The sequence below is a fragment of the Littorina saxatilis genome, linkage group LG9 (genome assembly GCF_037325665.1).
Source record: "Littorina saxatilis isolate snail1 linkage group LG9, US_GU_Lsax_2.0, whole genome shotgun sequence".
NCBI classification, from domain to species: Eukaryota; Metazoa; Mollusca; class Gastropoda; order Littorinimorpha; family Littorinidae; genus Littorina; species Littorina saxatilis.
Genome location: NC_090253.1, coordinates 15,569,223 through 15,575,492, shown reverse-complemented (window position 1 = coordinate 15,575,492; position 6,270 = coordinate 15,569,223).

Here is a 6,270-nt window from a genome sequence, read left to right as displayed (position 1 = left end):
TTGCATTGCCTGTTTGAGCCTGATGATTTTGTCAAAAAAAATGGCAGTCTTTTGGATGAGTGAACAGAAAAAGTGAGCGAGCCAAGAAACATAGTGATGTTTGTTATCAGGCTTTAAGCAATGTCCCATTGTTGAGTGTGACGAAAACTCGTGGTGACGATTTTAAAACATGTTGGGTCACGCATGGTCCAATCTTACATGGTCCAACCTTACATGGTCCAACATTACATGGTCCAACCTTACATGGTCCAATCTTACATGGTCCATATATATTATTGGACCATGTAAGATTGGACCATGTAAGATTGGACCATGTAAGATTGGACCATGTAAGGTTGGACCATGTAAGGTTGCACCATGTAAGGTTGGACCATGTAAGGTTGGACCATGTAATATTGGACCATGTAAGATTGGACCATGTAAGGTTGGACCATGTAAGATTGGACCATGTAAGGTTGGACATGGTAAGGTTAGACCATGTAAGGTTGGACCATGTAAGGTTGTCCATGTAAGGTTGGACCATGCAAGGTTGGACCATGCAAGGTTGGACCATGTAAGATTGGACCATGTAAGGTTGGACCATGTAAGATTGGACCATGTAAGATTGGACCATGCAAGGTTGGACCATGCAAGGTTGGACCATGTAAGATTGGACCATGTAAGGTTGGACCATGTAAGATTGGACCATGTAAGATTGGACCATGCACGATTGGACCATGTAAGGTTGGACCATGTAAGATTGGACCATGTAAGATTGGACCATGTAAGGTTGGACCATGTAAGGTTGGACCATGTAAGGTTGGACCATGTAAGGTTGGACCATGCGTGACCCAACATGTTTTAAAATCGTCACCACGAGTTTTCGTCATACTCAACAATGGGACATTGCTTAAAGGCATATGTACGCGCTCCCGTGTTTACAAAGTGTAGTTTGCCCATAATCGATGTCAAACGCACCATAAGACCATATAATGACGATATGTCACCATGCGCGGACCATAATACATGCATTACAGCTTGTTCTAGCCTCTGAAAAAGTGAGGATGTCAACAAAGCCGCGGTGTTAGCTCCCTTGCATCAACGTTACATGTGTTGCCAAATCTATAAATAGGACGATCCAGATCAAAATGAAAATTAACATATCTCAACATTGAAGGGGTCCTAGACCACAATATTTTGCAGGGAACTTAATTTAGCATGTCTCCAGCTGTTGGTAAAGCAATTAGCGTGTATAGTCATCGAGTACATATGCCTTTAAAGCCTGATAACAAACATCCCTATGTTTCTTGGCTCGCTCACTTTTTCTGTTCACTCATCCAAAAGACTTTGCCATTTTTTTTGACAAAATCATCAGGCTCAAACAGGCGATGCAAAAGTCCCACGCTTTGAAGTAAGTTACTTCAAAGTGTGGGAAGATCCCCCCACACTTTGAAGTAAAAACTGAGTTTACTTCAAAGTGTGGGAAGATCCCCCCACACTTTGAAGTAAAAAAATGGGTTTACTTCAAAGTGTGGGGCACATCCCCACACTTTGAAGTAATTTACTTCAAAGTGTGGGATTACTTCAATCAATCAATCAATGAGGCTTATATCGCGCATATTCCGTGGGTACAGTTCTAGGCGCTCTGCAGTGATGCCGTGTGAGATGAAATTTTATACGGCCAGTAATTGCAGCCATTTCGGCGCATAATTATTTACCTTTCACGGCCTAGTATTCCAAGTCACACGGGTATAGGTAGACAATCATTAACTGTGCCTAAGCAATTTTTGCCAGGAAAGACCCTTTTGTCAATCGTGGGATCTTTAACGTGCACACCCAATGTAGTGTACACGGGGGGGAGTTCGGACACCGAAGAGAGTCTGCACACAAATTTGACTCTGAAATAAATTTCCGCCGAACCTGGGATCGAACTCACGCTGACAGCGGCCAACTGAATACAAATCCAGCGCGCTACCAACTGAGCTATATCCCCTTCAAAGTGTGGTGCAACAGTCGTGCCGCGTCTGCTATCCAGTTCGCGGTAGGATTAGAAAATATATATATATATACCAAACCGATGTCAAATACGAGCTGATTTGGTGAAATAAAGCACATTTCTACTTGCGAAACCCATCGAACAGCCATTAGGCTAAGCGAGAGAGTTCTCGTGATTGTTTTAATTAAAAAACTCATTCATAAAAACTAGAGACTAGGTTTCTGGTCAAAACGAATGATTAATCTGCTGTATCATTCGCTTGTCGGAAAGACAATCGGCCTACGCGCTCCTCTCTCAAATATGACCTTCTCTTGTCTACTGTCTCGGAAGATTTATTCTACTCCCAAATAGCACTTCTTTGCACCTCTTATGACTCCTTCGTCTTCTAGAATCCCGTACCCACACCAAATACGAGCTGATTTGGTGAAATAAAGCACATTTCTACTTGCAAAACCCATCGAACAGCCATTTCCGGTGCTCGATCGCGGACATTTTCAGCTTTGAAGGATATTTACGGGCAAATATCAATCGCTCCCTGACTTTTTATGCATCGAGAAACAAATTTAGTCATCGCTGAATCAGTAGCTTACCTTAAATCCCGACATAAATCAAACAATACCTAGAAAACAGACAAAACTTGCATTCACACGTGTCATGAGCGGCATTCGGCTTCTGTTCGGCATTTGACCGGTTATCCCCCGTGTATTATTCCATGTCACACGGGTATTTTGGTGGACATTTTTATCTATGCCCATACAATTTTGCCAGGAAAGACCCTTTTGTCAATCGTGGGATCTTTAACGTGCACACCCCAATGTAGTGTACACGAAGGGACCTCGGTTTTTCGTCTCATCCGAAAGACTAGCACTTGAACCCACCACCTAGGAAAGGAAAGGGGGGAGAAAATTGCTAACGCCCTGACCCAGGGTCGAACTCGCAACCTCTCTCTTCCGAGCGCAAGTGCGTTACCACTCGGCCACCCAGTCCATGTAACAGAGAGAGAGAGAGAGAGAGAGAGAGAGAGAGAGAGAGAGAGAGAGAGAGAGAGAGAGAGAGACTGAGAGACAGAGACAGAGAGAGACAGAGAGACTCGAGAGACAGAGAGAGAGAAAGATGGAGAGATTGACAATGACTTTATTTTACGAGGAGGCCGATAGAATAAGTTGAGTGGTTTGATATGCTTTCAGAAAATGAGGTAGAGGGAGAGAGAGGTAGGGGGGGGGGTTGCACCGAGAGAGAGAGAGAGAGAGAGAGAGACAGACAGACAGACAGACAGACAGACAGAGACAGAGAGAGACACAGAGAGAACAAGCATTCCGTAGCATTCTCATTATACAGGGTGACCCCAAAAAAAAGAGTACCCAAACAAAACGTCATAAATGGAACAAAAATAAAGCAATCTTCATAAAATGTATTTACACACACAATTAAGTAGCCTCTGCATGATTTGCACAGAAAATGTTAGCGTTCTAGCTTGTCTTTCAGGAAAGTTATGCTCATTCTACAGAACATGCTCCAAATGGCCTCCGCGCCGCTGCAGGCAAACTTGAACTCGTCGCGCAAAGTTATCAATCACCCGCACACACTCCTGTTGCGAGATTCCGCGAATGGTTGTTGTGATGGCTCTCTTGAGTTCTGTGATTGTCTGTGGGTTGTTCCTGTAGACGTTGTCTTTCTGGAACCCCCAAAAATAGAAATCTGGGGGATTTAAATCCGGGGGAGGCCATTTGGAGCATGTTCTGTAGAATGAGCATAACTTTCCTGAAAGACAAGCTTGAACGCTAAAATTTTCTGTTGAAATCATGCAGAGGCTACTAGTGTGTGTAAATAAATTTTATGAAGATTGCTTTATTTTTGTTCAATTTATGATGTTTTGTTTGGGTACTCTTGTTTTTGGGTCACCCTGTACTATCGTGTAGCCCCGTGCGACCTTTCACCCACCTTTCATATTATTTGTCTCTGAATTTCAGAGTAGAATTCATTAACATGGCAATGTTTTTTTGTGGATAGTGCGGGTAATGGTTGTTGTTGTTTTGTTAAGTTGTGTGTGTTTTTGAGTCATATTGTTTTTGTGTGTTTGTTTGTTTTTTCAAATGTCCTTTTAACGACTGTTCTTCTTCTTCCGGCGCTCGACACTTCAGTTCTTCTTCTTCTTCTTCTGCGTTCGTGGGCTGAAACTCCCACGTACACTCGTATTTTTTTGCACGAGTGGAATTGTACGTGTATGACTGACAGTGATAAGCCGTGGACTGAGACATGCACACAGGAATGTCGTCTTTGTCACAAAGATAGAGAGAGAGAGAGAGAGAGAGAGAGACAGAGACAGAGAAAAAAAAGAGAGAGAGAGAGAGAGAGAGAGAGAGAGAGAGAGAGAGAGAGAGAGAGAGAGAGAGAATTGAATTGAATTGAATTGAATAGAAATTTATTTTACGAGGGTGACAGAATAAGCAATGTATACATGCTTTTTTTCATCCGGCCCGGGTCGCCCATTGAGGGGTAACAAACAAGACGAAATAGAAAATAAGTTTAACTATAGTACAAATGACATATTTACCATAATTAACATGTCAAGCAACCAATGAGACATTTTAAGATGCATTGTGATTATTTAGCAATGCTTGAAAATTATATATAACAGAGAAATATTTGTTTGTATAATGAAAATTAAAATTAAAATTAAAAAAATTAAAAAATAACAAAACAAAAACAAAACAAAAAAAATCCTTCATGCATTATATATAGTCATGTTTTTCAATATAATTTATTTATTTATTTATTAAGGAGATTTCTATAGCGCATAACTAAAAGCACTATGCGCTTTACAATATCACTAGGTATAAGCACACGCAAACATACTCTGATTAAATAGAACTTAGGCTAACAAGACAATACTAAGAACACTAAACATTTGAGTTCATACAAAAATAGAGAATTAAATTAAATACTGGACAAACGATTAACATAAGCTTAAGGCCTACACCGACTACAATGGACTATTTCAAGTAAAATATTTTAGTTAACTATAACAGGCAGTGCATAAAACTCCATAATCCTAAGAAGGTCGAACAAATAAAAAACATAAAAGACTATTTAACTATAATTACTTCATAAAAGATAATAAACATAATCAGAGAGTACAGTTATATTTTGCCAGCTGCTTGATAATATTTCTTATAAGTTTTGTAAAAGAGAGAGAGAGAGAGAGAGAGAGAGAGAGAGAGAGAGAGAGAGAGAGAGAGAGAGAGAGAGAGAGAGAGAGAGAGAGAGAGACTCGAGAGAGACTCGAGAGAGAGAATTGAATTGAATTGAATTGAATTGAATTGAACTTTATTTGACAAGGATTAAGATTTAAAGCTACGCCTTTTCTTACAATCTGTCCTTAAAGAGAGAGAGAGAAAGAAAGAGAGAGACAGAGACAGAGACAGAGACAGACAGAGAGAGAGAGAGAGAGAGAGAGAGAGAGAGACTCGAGAGAGAGAGGGGGGGGGTCAGTTTATACCTGCTGATCATCGAACGGGTTGTGTGAGAAGACGCGATAGAGTAATGTTAGTCATGAGGTTTGACCAGGTGTGATAGAACAGAGAAACAGTATGTGACGGAGAAAAATACTTGCTAAAGGGAATTAAGCGTTGTAAATTACAACATTACGATATACGTATTTTATTGAAGTCGCCTCCCCTGGTCCAAAAACAAGACATCCTAAGTGTAAAGTTCATGGGTGTTGTTTTTTAACATTGATGTTTGAACTGGTTAGAATCAGAAACATCATTTAAATTTTTGATCATGATCCAACCATTACAAAAGTTGTTCCACTAGATTTAACTTTCCGGGTTTACATTTTTATTTTATTCTATCAAGAACCTGCACTCTTGTGAACTTTGATTTGTTTGTAGTCTGAACTTCTGACTGAATACTTCAATATCCAAGAAAATACATTGCTGTTGCGCACATCAGCGGCGACCTTGCCCTTAGAAAGCTGTACAGCGATTACCTGCGACGTTTTGTTGCATCTGGTAAGTATGTCTGCCGCTTGCTATATTTTTTACAGGCAAAACACTGTTCCCATCGTCTGCTACTTTTTTGCTTATCTCCCTTGAGTTGATTCGGGAACTTTGGACTGTTGTACGTCTCTCTCTCTCTCTCTCTCTCTCTCTCTCTCTCTCTCTCTCTCTCTCTCTCTCTCTCTCTCTCTCTCTTTCAGCTTCAGCAATAGTATATTAGTCGCTCTGTAGGGTGATAACCACATGTAAAATAAAATAAAAACCAAATAAGAACAGATCACTGCTTATTCTATT